Consider the following 22494-nt stretch of genomic DNA (forward strand, 5'->3'; position numbering starts at 1 on the left):
TTTGGTTGACTGTTTCTCAGAGGAAGTGGACTAACATATCATTTCATTGTCATACTGAACTATAAATAGAAAGAACAACTAGGTGTTCAATGAGCTGCAAGGTGTAATACATGAAATAATTGAGAATATCTAGCTGGAGAAAAGATCAATCACATACCCTATTACAGCAAACCATGCCAAAGGGATCCTTTCAAAAAGAAATCCTGAATATACTTAAATACTTAAAAGACAAACAAAAATTTCGTGGTATTCATGTCAAGTAGGTAAGATACTTAAAATCTCCCAGTCTCTGGGGCCAGCAGTATGGCGTAGTAGATAAAGCCACCGTCTGCAATCCTGGCATTTCATATGGGTGCCAGTTCGAGTCCTGGCTTCTCCACTTCTGATCCAGTTCTCTGCTATGGCCTGGGAAGGCAGTGAAGATGGCTCAGGCTCCTGGTGCCTGGCTTTAGATACGTGCAGCTCTGGCCATTGTGGCCATCTGGAAAGCGAACCAACAGATGTCAGACCTCTTTCTCTTTCTCTCTACCTCTACCTCTTTGTAACTCTGCCTTTCAAATAAATAAATCTAAAACAAAACAAAACAAAACAAAAATCCTCTGAGTCTCATTCTTCTTTTTATAATATAAGGATGATAACTATGCATACAGCTATGACTTGGCGACAATACATTTGTTTTCTTTATAACCCATATCATGAATTCTGTAACTTTATCATGCTTAGTTGCTTTTAACTCTCAGTCGATGATTTCTTTAATTCCTGGTATATTATCTTCTGTCATTATATTTGTAGGCTTGGACTGATGCTCAGTACTGCTCCTTTTATTATTTTTCGAATGGTTCAGATAGGGTTTTTGTTTTTTTCTTAAATTTTTATGTATGTAAAACACATACCCACAAACACATACACACAGAAATTGGGGGTGGGAAGCTCCCACCTGCTAGTTCACTCCTCAAATGCCTGCATCAGCCAGAACTGAGCTGGGCTGAAGCTGACAGCTAAGAACTCAATCCGGGTCTCCCATCTGCCTGGCAGGAACACAAACAATTAATAATCATTGTTACCTCCCAGTGTGGGGAGCAACTCGGACTAGACTAAGTTACTGGAATTAAGACTTATTCTATGCATCTGCTCTCCCACAACATGGCGCTGGGAGAGGAGGAAACAGCTTCTACCCAGCTGCCTTTCACCAACTTGACAAGCTGCAGGAGCTGCTCCTGATTGGAGGAGAGCAGCGTACTCAGCTTGTGGGTAGCAGAGTTGGGATTGGTGGAAGAGGACTATAAAGGAGGAGAGAGACAACATGCACCAGGAACATCTATCTGAAGGAACACCTGTGCAGCCCCCGAGAGAGCCGGCCGGCGGTGTGCCGCTCCCCCGCGGAAGTGGGGAAAGTGGCCAGGGGGAACCGCCCTTCCACGGAGGTGGAAGGGTTGGTAGCCAACCCGGGAAGAACCAGCAGCAAACCCGGGGAGGGCCGAGCAGAAAAAAGAACAGTGCAGGGTCCTGTGTCGTTCCTCCACGAAGACGGGGAGCGACATAATGGTGCCGTGACTCGGATATGAAGCCTAGGCAGGGTTTAGTGTCGTTCCTCCATGAAGAGGGGGAGTGACACCCAGGGTCTGCATTAACAGGAAATTGAAATCAAGAGCCAGAGGCAGGTATCAAACCCCAGAAAGCTGAATCAGGAGCCAGAGACAGGTATCAACTCTGGCACTCCAGCATGGGATGCCAACATCCTAACTGGTGTCTCGACCACTAGATCAAAGCCTGTCCTACCTCCCCTTATCCTTTAAGCTATGCTTTGAACTTATTCCCTATATTTTCTATATGCCTCTTAGGGATCTCAAGAGGAAAAAGGTAAAATTGGTCTTTTCCCTCTGGTACTTAGTCTTGGATCTAGTGAATCATCTTTCTCCCAGGTTTTCTTCAGCCCTCCTACTGTGGAAGAATGAAAAGAAGACTAAAAGTCCAGAGGGGAGTCTTAACTGGGTTCCAACACTTGAAAGGAAGTGAGATAATAGGGTTTACCTTCAGGAAAGCTTTGGAAAACTCATTCATGTCAAACTTGCAAACACAACTGCAGATCTTAAAAATTTTCTGCTTTGTTTTTGCTCATGGGCCTTGTCAACATCACTCACATTATATACTTGCGAAGTAGATTGACTCCTCTTAATCAGTTCTTGGCTTTAAGCTTTTTACACATTAACTTTTCTTTAAACATTTAGATTCATTCTTATAAAAATCCAGAATTTAATTTAGAGTTATCATATATAATTAATGTTTTTTATATATTATTGATTTCATTTAGACACCATAGAACTTTTAACTACAATTGTTAATATCAAAATATCTCTAGTTACATGAAGGAATACTTACAAATTATTGTATTGTATTGTGCAGTCTGTGTCTGTTGTGTAACAAACCAATGGTGAGTTGGTGAACTTAATCTCCTTGTCACTGCCTTCATTCAGAAACTCATCCTCTCATTAGGATTATGGTATTTATCTCCTACTCAATATTTCTCCCTTATTCTGAATTTCATTATTTTTTCATTAGAATTTCTAGTTAAACAATCTTACGTACCTTTAACATTTTGAAATAAGTGATTGCAGAGATATTTTTCCAGATTTATAATTTTAAAAACTCAAAGCAATGTTTAGTGAGTTATTTTCTCAGGAATAATAGTATGTTATAGGTAAAACCTAAGATTTCCCCTGGCCAATTTTCATCCCTTCACCCTGGACTTTCTGGAGAAAGAGTAGTAAAAGGAGATGGTGCATACTGTTCAGGTAAAATAGGTTATTCTCATAGCCATCCAGGAAAAACAGACTTACGTAGCAAGCAGTTCACTAGACTCCAATAGCCTTAAATCTCTCCTATAGTCCAAAAACTTACTACATTTTCCCACTTCAGGGCTTGGTTTTATCTGAATAATACTATATTCCTTTTTTACTCATACAAATAGCTCAATTTGATTTGAGATTCCTTTAAAAATAACATAACATCTAAAATGGCTTCCTCCGCTCATCATCTCTGTGTCAAATGTGCCCTATGATTATACCTGGTTCAGAGAACCTGCCGAACTTTTTTTGGAGTTGCCTATTTTTGTACAGCCTGTATTTCAGATCCCTAAAGGACTTAAGACCAAATCTGTTTCAAGTTTGTAGCTTCTGAATGCAGCCCCATGGTAGCCTTTAGCTTTGCCTTGAGTTTTTGGGGGTGTGTGGGGAGCAGTTAAAGCAAAAGAGGAGAAATGGAGAAATATATAATAAGGGCTGATAGGACACTGCCCTGTGGTGTAGCAAGCAAAGCAGCTGCCTGCAGTGCCAACATCCACAATATTCACTGGTTCAACTCCCATCTGCTCCACTTCTTCTCTCTTTTTTTTTTTTTTGTATTATATATATATATTTTTTTTTGACAGGCAGAGTGGACAGTGAGAGAGAGAGAGACAGGTCTTCCTTTGCTGTTGGTTCACCCTCCAATCAATGGCTGCCGTGGCCGGCGCGCTGATCCAAGGCAGGAGCCAGGTGCTTCTCCTGGTCTCCTGTGGGGTGCAGGGCCCAAGCACTTGGGCCATCCTCCACTGCACTCCCTGGCCACAGCAGAGAGCTGGCCTGGAAGAGGGGCAACCAGGACAGAATCCAGCACCCCGACCAGGACTAGAACCTGGTGTGCTGGTGCCGCAGGCGGAGAATTAGCCTATTGAGCCGCAGCGCCAGCCCTCATCTGCTCCACTTCTGATCCAGCTCCCTGCTATGGCCTGAGAAAGATGGCACAACTCCCTGAACCCGCATGGGAGACCCAGAAGACGCTTCTGGCTCTTGGCTTCGGATTAGCTGGTGCAGCCAACTGGGGAGTGATCCAGCGAATGGAAGAGTGCTCTCTCTCTGTCTCTCTCTCTCTCTCTCTCTCTCTCTCTCTGCCTCTGCCTCTCTGTAATTCTGCCTTTCAAATCAAATGATTTTTTTAAATGGAAGGGATAATAATGATAATGAAACAGAAAGAAGCTCTAACCTAGAATGTAATTTACTTAAATTTGAAAAAAACATTTTAGATGAAAAATTGAAGCAGCATGTATTCCACAATTTGTAAGGTCAGAATATGCTCACAAGTGCTCTCTTTATAAATAATTTAGTATCTTTCTTGGTATAACTCATTTGTTCAAAAATTAGCTAAATTTTCAATCCTAGGTAAATGTTCTATTTTATGAAACAATAATTGTTTTCACAAAAAATATCTAGAATATAAAAATATCAAAAGAAGACATATGGACAAGTCTTAAAATTTAGCTAATAGAGTACCTAAAATGTAATGTATAGAAGTGATATTGACACTTTGAGATGTGATGATTTTGAACAGCCCTCATCTTGACTGTTGAGGAACAGATTTCTTTATTTTTCCATATTATTTATTGAACTCTTTACTTAGTGTAGGGTTAATCTTATGAGTATAAAGATAATTGAAAATAGATCTTTGTGTAAAATAAGAATGACAATGGGAGAAGGAAGAGGAAGAAGGGTATAGGTGCAGGTGGGAGGATTGGTAGTGTAGAAAGAATTACTATGTTTCTAAATCTGTATATATGAAATGCATGAAGTTTGCATACCAAATAAAAGAGTTCTTGGTAAAAAAAATTAACTATCTCTCAATCTAGAAAAAGTAATCAGAGGACTTGTTAGAAAAGTGATTAATTCTTCGTTTAAAGATACATTGAGCCTGTGATTCTACAGTAAATTAAAAGGTAGGAAAGAGAGAGAGAGGAAGGGAAGGAGGGAAGAAAAACTTGTAATATTCTTGGAATTGTATCTATGAAATCAATTATTCTTTATATATTGATAAATTAAAAAGTAATAAAATATAAAATCAAAATCAAAAAGAAAAATGATTAATTATTAATTTGATTAGCCACTAATCTGGCATATTTTAAGCAGTAATATTTGTGGTATTGCTTTGACCTGATAATAAAAAAGGAAAGTTTTGCAATTATTAGCATGAATTTCAATGTTGTATGAAATCTAGTTGGATAAATATGACTGTGTATCAATGTATTTCAATCATAGTGCCATTACCTATTTCAAAAAGATAACTTTGAGTTATTTATTTGGTAGTACTTTGAATTAGGATAAATAGTGAAAGAAAGGAATGAGGGATTTTAAGCAACTAATTAAAACAAGAAATTTAATTTAAAGTATAGGTATATGTGATTTTGTGATACAGGCATTATTTTTGCATTTATGGAAATCACCTCACCACCACTAAATATGTCCTGTAAGATATAAGTTGAACAATGATATGTGTATTAAATCTCAATCAGTCTGGAAGTTGATTTACTGAATTGCCAAGACTGCGTCATTTCCTAGGGCTACATCAGTGTTAAGAGGACACTTGGTAAAAGAACCATGTGAGTGCTTTTTGACCAAGCTTTCCTACCTTTAGAATGGTATCCATTCTTGTTAGTTATGGCATCATTGGTTATAAATTGAATAAATGTAACATCAGCAGAAAGGACTAATCCAGATCAGAAATTTAATTAAAATATGCCTCAGAAAGGGCATATTCAGTGGCTTTTAGATGGCAAAACCAGAAAGGGTATGTATTAAATTCTAGGAAAGGAAAGCAGCAAAATATGGTAACTGAGCTTACTATTTATGTAACAATTCTGAAATTGTAACATTTATTTATTAGTCATGTGTCTTTGTGTGTCATACAGAAATACAACTGGATTCTTTTGAAGTAGTGGCAGTTAAAAATGATCTAATCTTTGCGAAGATCTCATTAAAGTAGTTTATAATACATTAAAGACTTCAAATGAAAAAGTCTCCACACAAAGAATATTTTATGTCTCAGATGGAAGTTTTCATATTTCCTTCCAATTTAATAAAGAACAAGTTTATGACTTAAGCCATATTGAGTCAAGTAGTGGAAAAATCATCTGTCTTCAGTTTGACTTTGAGTACATTTCATATTAATTATTCAAATGTTAGGGCAGAGAAATATGCTTCAAAAGCTTGCAAGTACCTCAGTCACTTTAGAATGTTTTTGTCCATTTGATATCAAGCAAGTGCTTCAGCACTCTAAGATATGGAAGTGGACATTTGTATTAGTGGGAAAAGTTTGATAATTCCCAAAAATGGAGAATTTATTGCACTAGTTGGTTAGTTTTAAATGGTGTAATCCTAAGAGTTTATCTGCTAAGAGTTGGGAGCATTCATTTCATACATGCAATTGCAATCACCATTAATCCATTGAGAGGTAGTGATCAGTGCTGACATTTGAGTGCTGAAATGTAACATGCTTCAGATAAGCACTTTAAATGTATTATCTTCTGTAATTTCACAATAATCTCAACAGGAGTGAGTACTTTTAATGGCTACTTAAATGGAGACAAAGGCTAAGTTGCATTCCATATTTACTTAGGTGTAAAAATGTAGGCTGACTATGAAACTAGCTCCAAACACTATACCAGTAATTTACTTAGCAGCAATGAGAAAAGTAATGAATGCAGCATTCTCTTTTCCTCAGGGAGTGGATTCCAAGTCAATCTTAGTAATGGCGTTCCTATTTTATTTATCGCACCACAATTGTATGGACACAGACTCTTAAAGGAGATGATTACGATATAGGCTTCAGTTGAGTTCAGCTAGAAGAAGATGGAAACTGTGTATCAAAAGGCTCTTGGCCTATTCTGTTTGGCCTCAGAAAATAAAATCTTTTAGCGTAGTCACACATGACAATCATGCTATGTGTGATAGGTAATTATTACTAATGAAAGAGATGTATTTATGTTTTCCTATAACTAGTCCAATCTGAGAAATGTTAGTAACAACTGAATGAATAGTTATGAGAAAATGCAAATAATCCTGGGGTGCAGAAGTTAAGAAAGTAAATGCAAATGGCATAAAGAAGACTGAGAGAGTTTGTGATAACTACGTAAGGGTAAGAGAAACCAACCACCTCCAGGGGAAAGATAACATTAGGTAATTAGAGGATCAAAAATTTTCTTTGTTCTTCAGACTCCACGTTGCCACACGTAAGAACAAATCCCTTCAGTGAATACAGAATCTGTTCACTTTCTCAGTCATGGGAAGGTAATATAGAGCTAAATGCATGAAATAATACATGATGCTTGACAGGTTATTGAATATTTGCATATAGCCCCACAGTGGCAAATAAGCCAGTTGTTTCCTTTACTTCAGAGAAATTAAAATAATATAAACTCTTTGGGGTTCATTTGGACAGATCGTTTTACTGAGTGAGTATTGCCCTTTTGCCAGTGAGTGCTATTTCATATACTAAATAGCTATCCTTTCTTCTCAAAGTGGTCGAAGGGCCTTTCAGAAACCTCTAGCTCAGACTCCCTAACACTGTAAAAACCATAAAAATACTACATAATCTATTAGCCACAGAATCTACCCAGAATCTATTAACTACAGAATTTGTAAAACTAGACTTGTTTAGCACTTTGGAAGTATAAAATTTCAGTCATGATCTGTCGAATTTTCTTATGATTGAAGATTTTGGATTCTTGAAGTCATCTAGGATTTTGGTTAAAGGAAAAAAGAAGTTTGACACGGGCAAGGCAGCTAGGTCTAAGACTAGTTTCAAAATCTATCCTTATTTTTAAAGATTTAGAAATCATCTGTGGTCTCATAATATTTTCTCTCCCTAACCTTCAAGATGCTCAATATTAGTTGATGATGCTCTGAATTGCACGAAGACCCCGAGATTCAGTACTAGTGGAAAGATAATTTTAAAGCACATTTTCTTTCTTTCTTTCTTTCTTTCTTTCTTTCTTTCTTTCTTTCTTTCTTTCTTTCTTTCTTTCTTTCTGCAAGTGTAAGCAGTTTATTTGGGAAGTGAGATAACTGTACGGTGAAAGCAGCAAAACTGAGTTATTCCCGGAGAGGTAGCATCTACTACCACGCAAGTCCTTGGGGTTAAATACCACCACGGAATTCTGAGGTACAGTGTAGAAAATATACATCAGAATCATCTTGTCAAGGGTGGAAAGTGCTAGAGTTTTTCATCTACCAACTATTCTGACTCATTCATTTGTTAAAGGCTCTGGACAGAAGATCATGTCCATTAGAAGCCAGAGGGCACTGAAGTGGTAAACCTTGAAGGGCACACACAGGCACTGAGAGTATCTCAATGGCTGAGCAGCTTCTACTTCTCATGCATGAAATTTGTACCAATGAGGGGCTTACTAAGTGTTGATTGTATGATTATGGATGAATCTAAACATGCATACCAAACTTGGGGTTAGGGTAGGCTTAAAACTGCTTCAGTAAATTTAATCATTTGTTCAAAAGGAACAAATTACCTGATGCCTTTAATAGAAGAGGAAGAAGATGAAAAGTTAATGAAAACAAATAAATAGAGATTTAACTCCTCACACTTCTCTAAGTCAAGGTCGTGTATTCCGTCTCTCCCCCCATCAGGCCCCTCCTCCCGGTCATGTGAAATGTGACGTGTGAGATTATATTACACATGAGCGATGAGAGATGGCAGTTAATGGATGAAGAAAGAAATGATGCAAAGTTGATCAGGGCTTGTGTTTCAAGAATTTTGCACATCTGAGTGTCCAAATGGGTTCTCGGGAAGTAGTTCCTGAGACAGAGTTTATAATGACAGTTTGTCTCAGAAGTACCCTTGAGATGAACAACTGTGGAGGGAGAAATGCTTTTACCCTAGTGTTTAAAACACCCACATCCCATATCGGAATGCCTTGGTGCAAGTCCCTGCTCTATTCTTTTTTTTTTTTTTAACTTTTATTTAATGAATATAAATTTCCAAAGTACAGCTTATGGATTACAATGGCTTCCCCCCCATAACGTCCCTCCCACCCGCAACCCTCCCCTGTCCCACTCCATCTCCCCTTCCATTCACATCAAGATTCATTTTCGATTCTCTTTATATACAGAAGATCAGTTTAGCATACATTAAGTAAAGATTTCAACAGTTTGCTCCCACACAGAAACATAAAGTGAAAAATGCTGTTTGAGTACTAGTTATAGCATTAAATCACAATGTACAGCACACTAAGGACAGAGATCCTACATGAGGAGTAAGTGCACAGTGACTCCTGTTGTTTAAAGCACATTTTCTAAAAGGATCTTACGCATTTCCGGGGGTAAATGTAACAAATGACATTCACTAAGTTGTCATAAATGTATTAAATTTAAAATCACAAAATGTTGGTGTGAAAATGGATTTCAAGAGAGGGAAGGAGAAAGAAAAGAGAGGGAGAGACAGAGGGAGACAGAGGAAGGTGAGGAAAGCTGTTTTTAAGATCACAGGACCAATGGGTTAAAAAGAAATGATGAAAATGCCATGAATGGCTCATATATCCCCTTGATTCTTATTTAGATGCACATATAAGCAAATTCTTAACTATGTTCCTTACAATGTCAATTCTTTAAATATCAAGGGGCTGACTCTGTGGCATAGGGGCTAAAGCTGCTGCCTGCAGTGCCAGCATCCCATATGGATCCCAGTTCTAGTCCTGGCTGCTCCACTTCTGTTCCAGCTATCTGCTGTGGCCTAGGAAAGCAGTAGAAGATGGCCCAAGTCCTTTGGCCCCTGCACTCACATGGGAAGACCCACAGCTCCTGGCTTTGGTCCGTTGTAGCTCTGGTTGTAATGGCCAACTGGGGACTGAACCAGCAAATAGAAGACCTCTCTTTCTCTCTCTGCCTTTCCTTTCTCTGTGTAATTGTGACTTTCCAATTAATTAATTAATTAATATTTAAAAAATCAAATGTGTTTCATGAATTGGGTAATTATGTCCCTTCGAGATATTTAAAATGTCTATTAGAATATTAGAATTTCTGATGTATTTTACAGGGGTCCAATTAAACTGAAATCTATATTTTTCTATTGGAAAATAGAATACCCCATTTTTTTCAATCATTTCTTCTGCTTATGTATGTAAGAACAAATTCAGATCCATATATTTCTATTCATTTATGTATTTAGACTGGAGAATTACTAGCATTTTGAGATAATCAGTGTTCCATAGAATACTGAGTGGTAAATGATGAATTCTGTAAACCACGCTGTCAACAACAATACAACCAATAGCCAGTAGGAGGAAATTACATTAAAACTGACCCTTAACTATAATTATTTTCTAAAGTTCAAACTGGTTAACATTAGTATAAATTATACACTCAGCATCCAGATTTTATGGATTGTAGATACTAGGATCAAAACATAATTTCCTGGGTCAGTCCATGATCTTTATTCATGGAAAGGTCAACAGCATAAAATTGACTTCATCTTCACCATGCACTTAGAGTCTATGAGTACAAATATATATCCACCACCATCTCTTGTAGTATTTAGTCCTCTTGCAGTATTTAGTCCTAAAGGTAATGTTTTCTCTTTGTTTTCCTCAGCCTCATATATTGTTTCCTTTGTTATGCTTTACTTTGCTTTAACTTGTCATTTTTTCAATGAGAATCTTCCTTTTCTCTTTTTTTCCTTAAAATTACAGCATATTAACTTTTTTTTTAACTTCTAAGAGTCCAAGTCTAAGAGGAAGCAGATTTGACTTTCATTTCCCATGTCTCTTGTTTTGGTATATTTTATGCATATGCTTCCTTCAGAAAAGCACTGCATTGTACCCATTCTTGCATTTCCCTCACCTTACTTTTATTTCTTTTGGAGCTTATGCAATTTATTTTTAAAAAGTCTGATGGATTTTTTTGTTTATTTTGTAATACCAATCTCATTTCTCACAAACCAAGAGGTCAATTTAGCTAGCATGTGATGAGGATCACGCTTCAAAGACAGCAAAATCCTTCTGAACTGTTGTTCCTTGAAACAAACTAAAAATACAGTCACCCAAATAGGAGAAAAAGGGGGAAAAAAGCTCTGGTAAAATCCAACTAATGATCTTATCTTCCAGCAAGTTCCTAAATGCTTTAAAAAGTTACAATCTTAATGAGAAAACTAGTTGCTCATTCTTACTCTTCTTGTGAATATCTGATATATTCATGTATTAGTGAACATTGTGGTGATGGAAAGTTATTTTTGCTCTCCAGATATATGATGTGAATGTCTGTTAGCTAAGCTGCTTTTAATTGCAAGGAAAAAAGATATATGGGCATGAATGTCTGTTAGCTACGCTGCTTTTAATTGCAAGGAAAAAATGACTCTAGTGCTTGGAGATCAAAAATGTAACTAAGAAGGTAGAAGTAAGGGGGGTTTGCTTCTTGTGATGACGTTCATAGTCATCAGGTTTTGGTGATGTTTCTCTGTGGTTCTATCAGTCTGCTTTTTTCTTTGGCACTACCATTCGCTTCCCAGGCAATGTCTGCCACCTCACATGAAATAGGAGGAGAGGGGTTTCCTTTAACTCACAGATCAAAACAATTAAATTCTTAGGTATTATCATCATACACATGCATCCGCCTACACACAAACTACATGGAGTGAATATGTTAACTGTGGTAACCACTTCCAAGGTGTGCGTGTATCCAAACATCATGCTTTACACCTTAAATGTGCATATATGTATCTATAAATTACATTTGCTTATTATGCTTCAATAAATCTGGAAAATAACTTCGGAAAAATAGATAAAATTAGAGGTAAAATATAAAACTATTAAAATAACAATTAAATAACTTTAAAAAGAGTGAAGTCCTGGGTTGGAAAGGACTGATCTCTGGAGTTAAAGGACAGGGCTGCTACACGATAGCAAGCAGGTAAAACAGGTCTTTAAGGTATGGGATCTCAGTACGCCTCTGATGTTGAAGAAAGAAAGTGGTGATAAGATCCTGGTTTTTTTTATTCACCAGTTCATTTATTCATACAGGTTATATTTATCAAGTGTTTGCTTTTTTACCTGACAAGACTATGAAGATAAAACAGTGACAAACGATAGATGCAACTGTGTATTATTTTCAACAAAATGACCTGGTAGGACCTTTCTAAGATGCGCTACATAAAAAGGGATATAAATTATAAAGAAAGAATCCTGAGCAGACAGTAAAGGACTGAGGCAAGTATGAACTTTGCCTGGTTTGAATTTCAGCAGGATGAGAGTGACTGCTACACAGTAAAAGATGGTAAGGACTGAGACGAGGGAAGGAGCCAGTTTTCTTGGCAAGGTGTAATGAAGAATATAAAGCAGAATATAATTTGCTTTTATTAAAATTTTGAAAAACTGTTTCTTACAATGTTGGGAAAATTCAGTGTAGAGGATAATGAGTGAAAATTAAAAGGTCTTTTGGGAGGCTTTTGCATGGTTACAGTAATGTGTAACATGTGAAGGCAATGAGAACCAGTAGAAATTAGAATATACTTCAAGCGATAATACATCCAGTACATCTTGAGGAGGTTGTATAGTGAATATATTTCACAGGAACGATTACCCTGAATAGTCCTATAACATGTCACCTACTTTTAGCAGATATGAGACAAATGCAAAATCTCTTTTTGTATTACACTGCCTAATTCTAAAATTTCATTTTAGGAAGTATCCAATAAATATTATTTCCAAACTGTATTCTTATTGAAGCATTCACACTACAGTATCCACCTAACATAGATTCAAACTGCTGCCTCACTTAGCAGCTGAAAAACTTTGGGTTAATTTTATTACTGTGATTATTCAATTCCCTCATGAATAGAGTCGAGATAGTATCATGTAACTCAATGGATTTTCTCAAGCAGAATGTGAGATTATGAATATGAAGCCTGGAGTACACTTCACAGCATTCATTGGCAACTCTGTAGGTACTAATTTATGTTCTACTATATTCTGAGTAATTATTTTTAGACTTTAGATGTCATGAGAAATCTCACTGTGCACAGTGTGAGTCATTACATAGGTTTTATGTACAGTTGTTTTTTAGGGAGAAGGTTGCCTTGATGGCATACCCAGGGGTCCAATAATTTTCTAGCAACTGCAGGAGGCTCTTGAAATAAGACGTGATCATGCCATGGAGATGAATTTTTAAAAAAGTCTTCTTGTGCTGGGAATGTGTCCATTCTAGGCATAGATAATTTTCCTTTGGCAGAGGGCCTGAATGTTTACTGGCTTTTCTTTCTATTCTCTGAAAAAGAGAATAATGTTCCCAGGAAAATTCTAAGTTCCCAGAGCTATCCATCAAGAAGATCTTTGAGTAGACAAACTTCATTATAATTTAACCCGGCATTCTGTGACTGTCAGCTATCACTGAACAAAATAACTTTTTTCCATTACCTTCTTTTAAAGCTGTAAGTTTTAGGCAAATTTTTGTATGATGATATATGTCTTTGAAAAGGAATTATTGCTCATTTGTATGAGATGACAGTTTGAATCAAGTTTAGCCCCTGACAAATGCCTTGAAGTGTATTTGTTATTATTTTTGTATCTGTAAATTGCATCATTTTCAATGTGTAAAGACAAGGCATAGCCCTACCCCCAAATTACTAAGTAGGTATAAGATAATGAGAATACCAATCTAACAACAGAAGTTCATGCTAATATATGAATGATGTGTATTTTTTACTTTGATAACTTTGGTACTTCCTGTTCTATTAGATACCCACTTCATTAATCCTTACCTGGTGAAACTCAGCCTAAAGCTACTTGCATACAAACTTCCTTATTCCCAATTGATATTCCTTCTTGATTTGATCTCACTTGGACTTAAACTCAGTTGGAAACTATTTCTTAGCTATTCCTGATTGTTCTCCATCCTTTTGTTTTCTCTCACTCTGGACTGAGGTTCCTGATTCACAGATACATTTGGTGGCTGCTTATGGCTACCAACAGTCAAGCTTTCCTACAATGATGTTCAAAACTTTGAAGATATGGCTTTAGCCTTTCTTTCCATTGTTGTCTTCCACTCATTTCTAGAGTTCGTCACTTACCTATAGTTTAAGTTCAAGTAACCAATGACCCTCTTCTTCTCTAAGCTCAATTTCAAAACCAATTCTCAAGAGGCACCCATTTTATTTCATCTACCATTAAAGATCACTGGGGAGTTTACCAATTAGTATGAAGGAAAAAAAAAAAGAAGTAAAGAACAAAAACAAATAAACACGCAAATAAGAAAAACATTGTTTCCTGACAGTCAAGGTAAGGGTTATTCATACTTTCTGCTTGGTATAGGGTTAATCTTATGAACATAAAAATTAACTGAAAATTGATCTCTGTAAAAATAAGAATGAAATAGAAGAGGGAGAAGGAAGAAAGGAGAGTACGGACGGGAGGTGGGTAGAGGGAGAAGAAGCATCGTGGTCCCAAATCTGTATATATTAAATGCATGAAGTTGTTTTTCTTAAAAATAAATAAATAAATAAAAAAGATCACTGGGGAACTTTAAACTAGCAACTACTATTTTTGAAATTTTTAAGGTCCTTAAATTGTTATCCTACTCCAACAGGTGACTTCCACAGTTTGCTAGCAGAGGAGAGTGCCAGCAAGGGACTATTTGTTTGTGGCTAGAAGAACTGAATAAGATATTTTCATTGGGTCTTAACTGCCAAGCAAAAGTACACCTCCATTCTATTTTCCCATGGGAGCTTATCATTGAAAGCTAGATTTATCAGCATAATACTGACATTATTTGATCTCTAATTGGCTGATATGTACTGCTGGAGATGCTGACTATGCAAGGAGTAGTCATGATGATGGCAATAAGGTTCAGTTACCTCTACGACATCAGTCTTGCACCCTGAGTCTGGAGATGTACTCAGGCACATTTATGTGGGAAAATGAAAAAAAAAATTCTTATAAATTTTATCAGAAGCTGATTCTACTAGCAGTGATTCTGATACCTATCTTTTGTCCCTTTTCTGCACTTAGTATTTTAACCTGTGCATTTAACAGCTAATTTTTGACTACTTTGTGCCAAGCACACTTCTAGGTGTTGCAGTTATGGTCAGAGACAGATTTAATGGAGGAGCTAATAGAATTACGGTTTCCAGGACTCCCACCCTCCCTTACATGAGACTTCTTGTAAGGAGCTTCAACAGATGTAATTGTGTTTCTATACAATTTTCAGAAAGAGAAAATAACCATAATCAGTTAAAACAATTTTCTCGTTTGATTTTTACATCCTCTTCATTGTGTTTTTCCCTCTATCAGTGTCTGGAGGCAAAATGAGCATTTTGGAGAATTGAGTAAATTGATTTGAGGAGGTCCTTTTTGTTTGGAACTAATGAAAATATTTTTTTTTTTTTTTGCAATCAGTAAAAAGTTCCATATAGAGTTATTACTAGTCCTATGGGGACCAGATAGTACGCAGTAATATTTTGATCACTGATAGAGGATTATATTCAGCTTCCTCTTAGGTGATGCAGCTATTGGGAGATGTAAGTAATCATCCATCAGGGCAGGAGAAGATATTACAGTGAGGCTGCAAGAGATATTTGTTGCCAAGGATACTGTGGTCAAATGAAAGTGGGAGTTAGTAAGAAAATTGTACTAAGAAACTGTCTGTGATTTAGGGTGAATGAAATAGAGATGACTTTATAAGTTAATAGTTTCCATAATTGACTAAATAAAGGTTTGTTATAACTGACAGGTAACTTTAAGTAGCACAAGTTAAGGTAAAGGCATATTATGAAACCAGTGTCATCTGCTCTGGCAATATATATGGTCTTTGATGCTAGGTTGGGCAAGTTATACTCACCTGACATATACCTGGGTGATACTGAGGATTTTACAGACACAATTTTCATCTCTTATTAAGCTTTTGGTATGATAATTGCTGCTAGCTTTAATTAACACTCTGATTTTGTTGATATTGAAAATAATATGTTTCCTCTATTTCACATTCTGCAGCCATCAGTTTGATTATGAACTTCAAAAACATCTCTTGGTTATACAGTGGCCTCTATACGTGACCCTGTTTTTGTAATCCTAGTTTATACTCAGCATTGAATATAACTATGGGCTTCCAGTTTAAATATTTCCTCCTGCAATTCATATTCATATAAGGTAAATTGAAATAACAAATGAGCTTCCTGTAAATAATTTGTTAGCTATGGTTTGTCCTGGGCATATGTGTTGAGAGGCTGGAAAGCAACCTTTCAACTCTGTGAACAGATTTTTAGGAAATATTATTATACCAGAAACTAAAACTTACTAATACAGGCATCATTCCTTGTATGGCATGATTTTTAGGAGATATTACTTTTTAATGGAGTGCCAAAAAGCAGTCTCTCTTCCCAAATATTCTATGTCTTTATAGCTGGCAATAAAATGTACTAGATTGTTTTCCTGTTTTGATTTTCTGTGTTCTCATATTTGGAAAATTCCACCCAGTGCTTGCTTTGGCAGCACATATACTAATTTCACCCATAACCTTTTATAGCTAAACCTTTCTTTTCGATAATGACTCTTCCCCATACAGCAAAAGCAGTTTACTCATCATGAAGATTCTGTTTTGACAAACAAATTACAGTTGAAATTTAGAGTTTTCTTCATTGATGATACCAAGCATTCAAACAATGGCACCAAGCCACTACTAATCTCCAGAAAAGGATTTGGAAATCTGTGCATATTCTAAAATTCAACATAGAAGGCATCTATCTACTCTGATATTTAGACATACATGGACTACACTATTTGGATGTTAAATTGGAATATCTGGTATTATTTCATGGAGCTCATTAGCACTTTTTGGATTTTACCACCCAGTCCATCAAGATATCCTCCTTACTGTGAGAAATGTTAGGCCAAATAATAAAAGTCAGCAAATATTTTAGTCAAAGGAGTCAAATACCAACACCAAACTCAAGGCAACATGTTGCTGAAAGATAATATAATAGCAAGAAGCAATAATTCAAACCATCCAGATTATTGGAGTTCATCACCAAATTACCAGAATCAGATTTGCATTTCCTTGATACTCTTAAAGATTTTATGCAAGAAATCCTTCTGGAGATTGCTTTATGTGACATCTCATCTCTTCTTTCTGGAGCATACTTGTTCTACAACTGTGTGAGCTCTGCTTACCCTGAAATTTCCCTCACTTCACAGGGTTTTTCTTAGTTGCAAAAATAGTAAAAACAGCCCTTACTTTTCTATTGAACTACTTGTCATTAAGTTCAAAGTACAATGCTCCCTTGTCCCCAGATATTGTGGCATTTTCATTTTTTCTCATACAGAGTGAAATAGTGCTACAATCAGGAAGTTAACATGAAGTCATGACCAATAAAACTTCAAACTCTAGAAAATGTTTACACTGCCTAAAATTTTTTTCTATTTTTCCTTAGATCTCAAAAATATATCTAAGAATCAGGCTTTCGCATACTTGTTACGTCTCTTAGTTATTTTCAGGATGAGAAGTTTCCATAGTCTTTCCTTAACTTTTTATGATCTTGATACGTCTGAAGATTATAGACCAATAACTTTCTTCAATTGAGTTTATCTGATCTTTTTTCATAAGTAGATCCAGATTATGTGTCTTTGGTGTGTATTCCAGAGAGGATAGTGTGTATTTGCTTATTTATTTTGAAAGGCAGAGTTGCAGATAGAAAGGGAGACACAGAGATCTTCTGTCCACTGGTTTACTTCCCAAATAGCCACAACAGCTGGAGTTGGGCCAAATTGACAGGAGTCAGGAACTTCTTCCAGGTTTCCCAAGTGTGTGGAGGGGCCCAAGTACTTGCCCTATTTTCCACTCATTTCCTAGGTGCACCAAGAGGGGGCTGGATCAGAAGTAGAGCAGCCAGGAGTAGAACTGGGACTTAAACTAGGACTTAAACAGCTGTGCTACAGCCCCAGCCCTGATACTGTGTTTTTACTCATGCTAATATGTCAGGAACACAAGATATTAAATTGTCCCATTCTAATGATGGTTGATATCCTAAATGGGTAATAATTGCCAGACATTGCTTCTTAATAAAATTCTTTTGTTCTCTGTAATTAAAAATATTTGCTGGGGAGATGTTTTGAAACTAAGTATTCTGTTTTTCATCAAAATTTAAATTTATTCATCCATATATTATATTATTTGTCTGGAACTATTGATATCTCATGTTTAAAATGGTTCTTATTAACTAGTCTCTTGTTGATCTTTGTGCTCAAATTGTCTTTCCTTTATCTTTTTCAGACATAAATCTTTGAGCCCTTTCTCATTTTATCATAAGCAATTCCAGTTTTATCTTCAAATTTATTTGCCCTGTCCTTGAACTCGTTCATCCCTGTTAGGAGTCCCTCCCTGGTTTCTAGGAAAAAAAGAGAATGAAACACAGAAACTAAAACATGGGAGGTAAACATATATGTAATTGTTAGTATCAGTTGATACTTCTAAACTCATTCAAATATCATTCTCTTCACCTTTAATCACTCTTTTGCTTGCAACTCCATTATTTAATATCCACTCCATTACTCTTAACGCATTTACTTATTTACTTAACTAATTTCCTTATTATCACACCACTCACTCGTCTGTGTACGTGTTCTCTTCACTCTGCTTTAGCTGACAGTCTGTGCCGAGCTTCAACTACCCACTTGGTGCAATGCCTCTTCTGTTACTCCTTAACTCTTTTCAAAGAACCTTCACAGCATAGAAGCCCTGGTCACCCAACCAGTGGCTTTCTCCATCTCGTATGGGTCATCAGACCTACCTCACTACACTCAGTATTTCATATTGAACTGCCCTTCTTACGTTGCTCCCCACTTTGACTGTGACAATCTTCCTCTTCCCACCCTGCTTTGATACCTGGATTTGGCCAGTGTGGCTTCTTTCACATAGTGAAAACCAACTTCATAATTTTAGGACTAAAGGGCTCAGGAAGAGAAAGGAAGAGTTGAAAATGGCAGCAAAGAGAAGGGAAGAAGTGCAACAGGAAGAAGGGAGAGGACAATTCTTATGATTTCAACAGATGCTGATATTGCTGTAATAACTCTATTGTTTTATGGGACTCTTCTTAAATTTTATCTTCCTTAAGTCTGTCCTCCTTAAATGATTGTTGTATAAAATTGAAGGACAACTATGTGGTCACTTCTTGAGCAGAATTTTTTAATAAAATTCTCAGTCATGAAATTGAGTAATTGGAAAATTGTAAGTATTTTATTATGTAAAGAGTTATTCCCATTTTCCACTCTTTGATTCCTTGATTGTTTTCTCTATTTGAAAAAAAAAATTGCATACTGAGGAAATAATTCTTAAGAGATAGGTATCAAAACACATCTAATATTGATATTTCTGCTTATTTATAAGTCAAAGTGTGAAGTAGATGAAAATCTGTAATTTTAATTTACCTGCTTACCAGCTTCATGCTTTCTCTGTCTCTTCTTTTTATTACTCCATATCTTGTAGGCCTTTCTGAAATCATATCTCATCCATTAATATATAGTTGCAATTCTGTACACACTTAATAATGTCTACCTATTCACTCTAGGATAATTTGTGTGTTCTCCAGCAGAAATGTAATGACAGCAATGAATGCAATTAAATTTTTTTATTAGTTACTTTAAAAATATAAAAAGAAACATGTAAACTTGAGTTTAAAATATATGTTAATATATACAATTATTATTTTAACACGTAAACATTGAAAATTAAGTTAGATGCTTTGGACTCCTTCTTTTATACTAAAACTTTCTTGATCACTTTATGGTTTTAACTTATAGAAAATCCAAATTTGGATTCTAAATTTTCATTAGAGATACTCAATTTATATTGATATTCCATAAAATTACCAGTTGGAAAATCACATTTATAATCACGAATTGTTTCAAACATACTTAAAAGTTTCTCAATATTTGAATTAAGTTTCATATATAAAATTATAATTAAATTGTAATAAATTTTGAGTTGCTCAGTCATGCCATTCACATTTCAATTGCTCAATACTGCATGTGGCTAGTGGCTAGTGTATTAAACAGTGCAAGCATAGTCACTTAGAAAGTAGAAGTCTCTAACTTACAGCATACTGTTGATTTTGATAGACAAGGGAAGGTCTCACTAACTTCAAAGTGATAAAGTCAATCTGATCTTGTGGCAGATTAGTCAGGAATTATCATAGTGTGAGAGGAAATTCATAATAATTTGCATTACTCACCTAATATAATTCTAAACAATGTCTCTCCAGCTTCAGAACTTTTCTAGGAGTGAAGTCAGTGTTTAGCTTGGCTGATAAGATGCCAATGTTCTGTATCAGTGTTTGGATACAATTGCTGGCTCCAGCTCCCAGTTCTAGCAGACCCTGAGAGGGGGCAAGTGAAGACTTATACAACTGGGACTCCCATCAACATGTGAGGGATGTGGACTGAGTTCCCAGCTCCCTGCATTGGCTTGGCTGAGTCCTAGCTGGTGCAGGCCTTTAGGGAGTGAACCAGAGGAGAATAGGAGATTTGTCTCTCTTCTCTTTCTTTCCTCATCTCTTTCTCCTCCTCTCCTTCCTCTTCTCCTTCCTCCTCCTCCTTCTCCCTCTTCTTCTCCATCTAGTCAAATAAATACATTAACAAATATTTTTTAAAAAGAGATTTTCTGGAGGGGCTACCTGAACACACATATTCCCTAGACTTACCACTGTTCCTTGAGAAACTGTAGTTTACAGTGGGTCTTAGAAAACTGCATTTTAGTTGATTCTGCCTCACATCTTTTTGACTAAACTTTGAGAAAGACTGCCCTCTAGAGCTTAACTCTATTATAACTTTTTAGTATCAAAATCTTTCCTGAGTTGAGTAAGTAATGTTAAGCCAGATCACTGCCTTGCTTCCTTAGTGAGAAAAACCCGTAATCACCATGCAGACTGTAGAATCTTGTCAACATGTATGGATAAATATTGAGATTCTCAAATCATTAAAGACACAACAAATAATAAATTGCTTAAGCGACTGAATATGAACCATGAAATCTACTGCCTCCATCAGACTATCAGTATTCAAATAGTGGCTATGCTTCTATTCAAGGATACATTTGTAGCCTGCCAACAAGATAAGCAGAGTTCTTAATATAATTTAGAAGTAATTCATTCACTGAGACAAAATTATTGTTATCATGTGTGTTCTGCTTTTACACTGTTTTGTTTTGTAAAACCTTGTAAACTTGTCTTGTAGGCACAAAGTTTTATCGTGTAATTTAATATATAGTTTTCTATTTTTCAACATATGCTGTTTCTTTCTGAGTCACCATTTAAACTTTGGCCTCATTAAAATTAAGAAAATAACAAGACACACTAAAGGAAAAGAAAAACAAGCTTTGTTCAGATTTTCTTGCAGACTTCTTCATCTAAAAAAGCGTTTGTGCCAAGTTTGCTTGATTTTAATTTAAAAGGAAAGTAAATATATGAAGAAAAATGAAGTAAAAGATGTGCTGTCATGTATGTCAGAGAAATACATTTGACATTCCCAGGGAGGTTTTTCTGCAGCTGTCTATCCATAGCTGGCAACCTTAGTGTCAGAGAAACATCCAGTAGTATCAGTAGGCATCTCTTCACTGTGACATTCTGTCACGGACTTCCTTAACAACAGACTCTTGCCTCTCATCAGAATAAAGTGGTACACTGAAGATGAAATCTGCCTTGCTCCATGGTGGATTTTTCTGAAAGGGAAAATGTTGTGTGACAAAAACCTCTGTTTGCTATGGTGGGATTGAACTAGAGACCTCACAAGTCTCTGAATTGGACAAATCACTGCTACAAGAAATGTGCTATAGATGTGGCAAGAGCTTTAGAAAATTACCTTCACTTGCCAGTTGGGTGGACAGATTTGTCCCAAATAGAATGAATTACAAGCTGGGGTGGCCTTCATGGTTGATATTTAAACAGATTCTTTTGGGGCACATCCTTGAGGGATGCGTGTGACTATTTTTTGTATGGCTGGAAACACTCCTCCAACTTAACACATATATCAAAGATATAGTTCAGCTCCTCCCCCCTTTCTCTCCAATCTTGTTGAGGCAGTTATTGCAGGTCCTCCCTAGGTTGTTACCCTGAATTGAGAATAAGCATATTTCACTGCTGTAAACATACCTACAGATTGAACTATGCCTACAGCACAGGAAGACACCCCAATTGTTCTTGACTAAAAATCACACAGAAAATGAACTTTCTTCAGAGTCCTCAGGACAGGGGAAATAAAAAAGTATATGAAATCAACTTCTTATTTAATTTTAGGAATATGAAAAATAAACGCTCTGACAGTGACCAAGGCTTAAATTTATTCTTGGAATTTATATAGCTATAAAGGTATATAGATATATTCAAAATTCTATTCTATTTCCAAATTATTTCTTTTACCTCTTTAGATGATTGGAGAGGAAGAGTTGGACGCTGTTTCAGATTCCCTGTGAAAATAATTGCATTACCTTTATCCTCTATAACATATGGCACAGTTTTTCATTCTTCTTCCAAAATTAATACTTAGGCATTTATAACAAGTTTGTTCGTCACTTCTAAGAATTTCAAAGTTAAGAAGTCCTTCAAATATTGTTATATATAAATTTGGATGCCAGGGTAAGTCAACCCTATGTGAATTCTTCTGTCTAAATGCTGATTCTCAGTCTTGACCAATCCAGACCTATTGCC

General features: G+C 36.2%; 1 pseudogene; it reads left to right on the forward strand.

Moving 5' to 3' along the window:
- The window catches only part of LOC100343953 (ran-specific GTPase-activating protein pseudogene), a 33103-nt pseudogene extending 10844 nt beyond the window's left edge, over positions 1-22259 (forward strand).
- The last annotated feature ends 235 nt before the right edge of the window (positions 22260-22494 follow it).

The sequence above is a fragment of the Oryctolagus cuniculus genome, chromosome 1 (assembly GCF_051225735.1).
Source record: "Oryctolagus cuniculus isolate XC-2025 breed Fujian yellow rabbit chromosome 1, ASM5122573v1, whole genome shotgun sequence".
Taxonomy (NCBI): Eukaryota; Metazoa; Chordata; class Mammalia; order Lagomorpha; family Leporidae; genus Oryctolagus; species Oryctolagus cuniculus.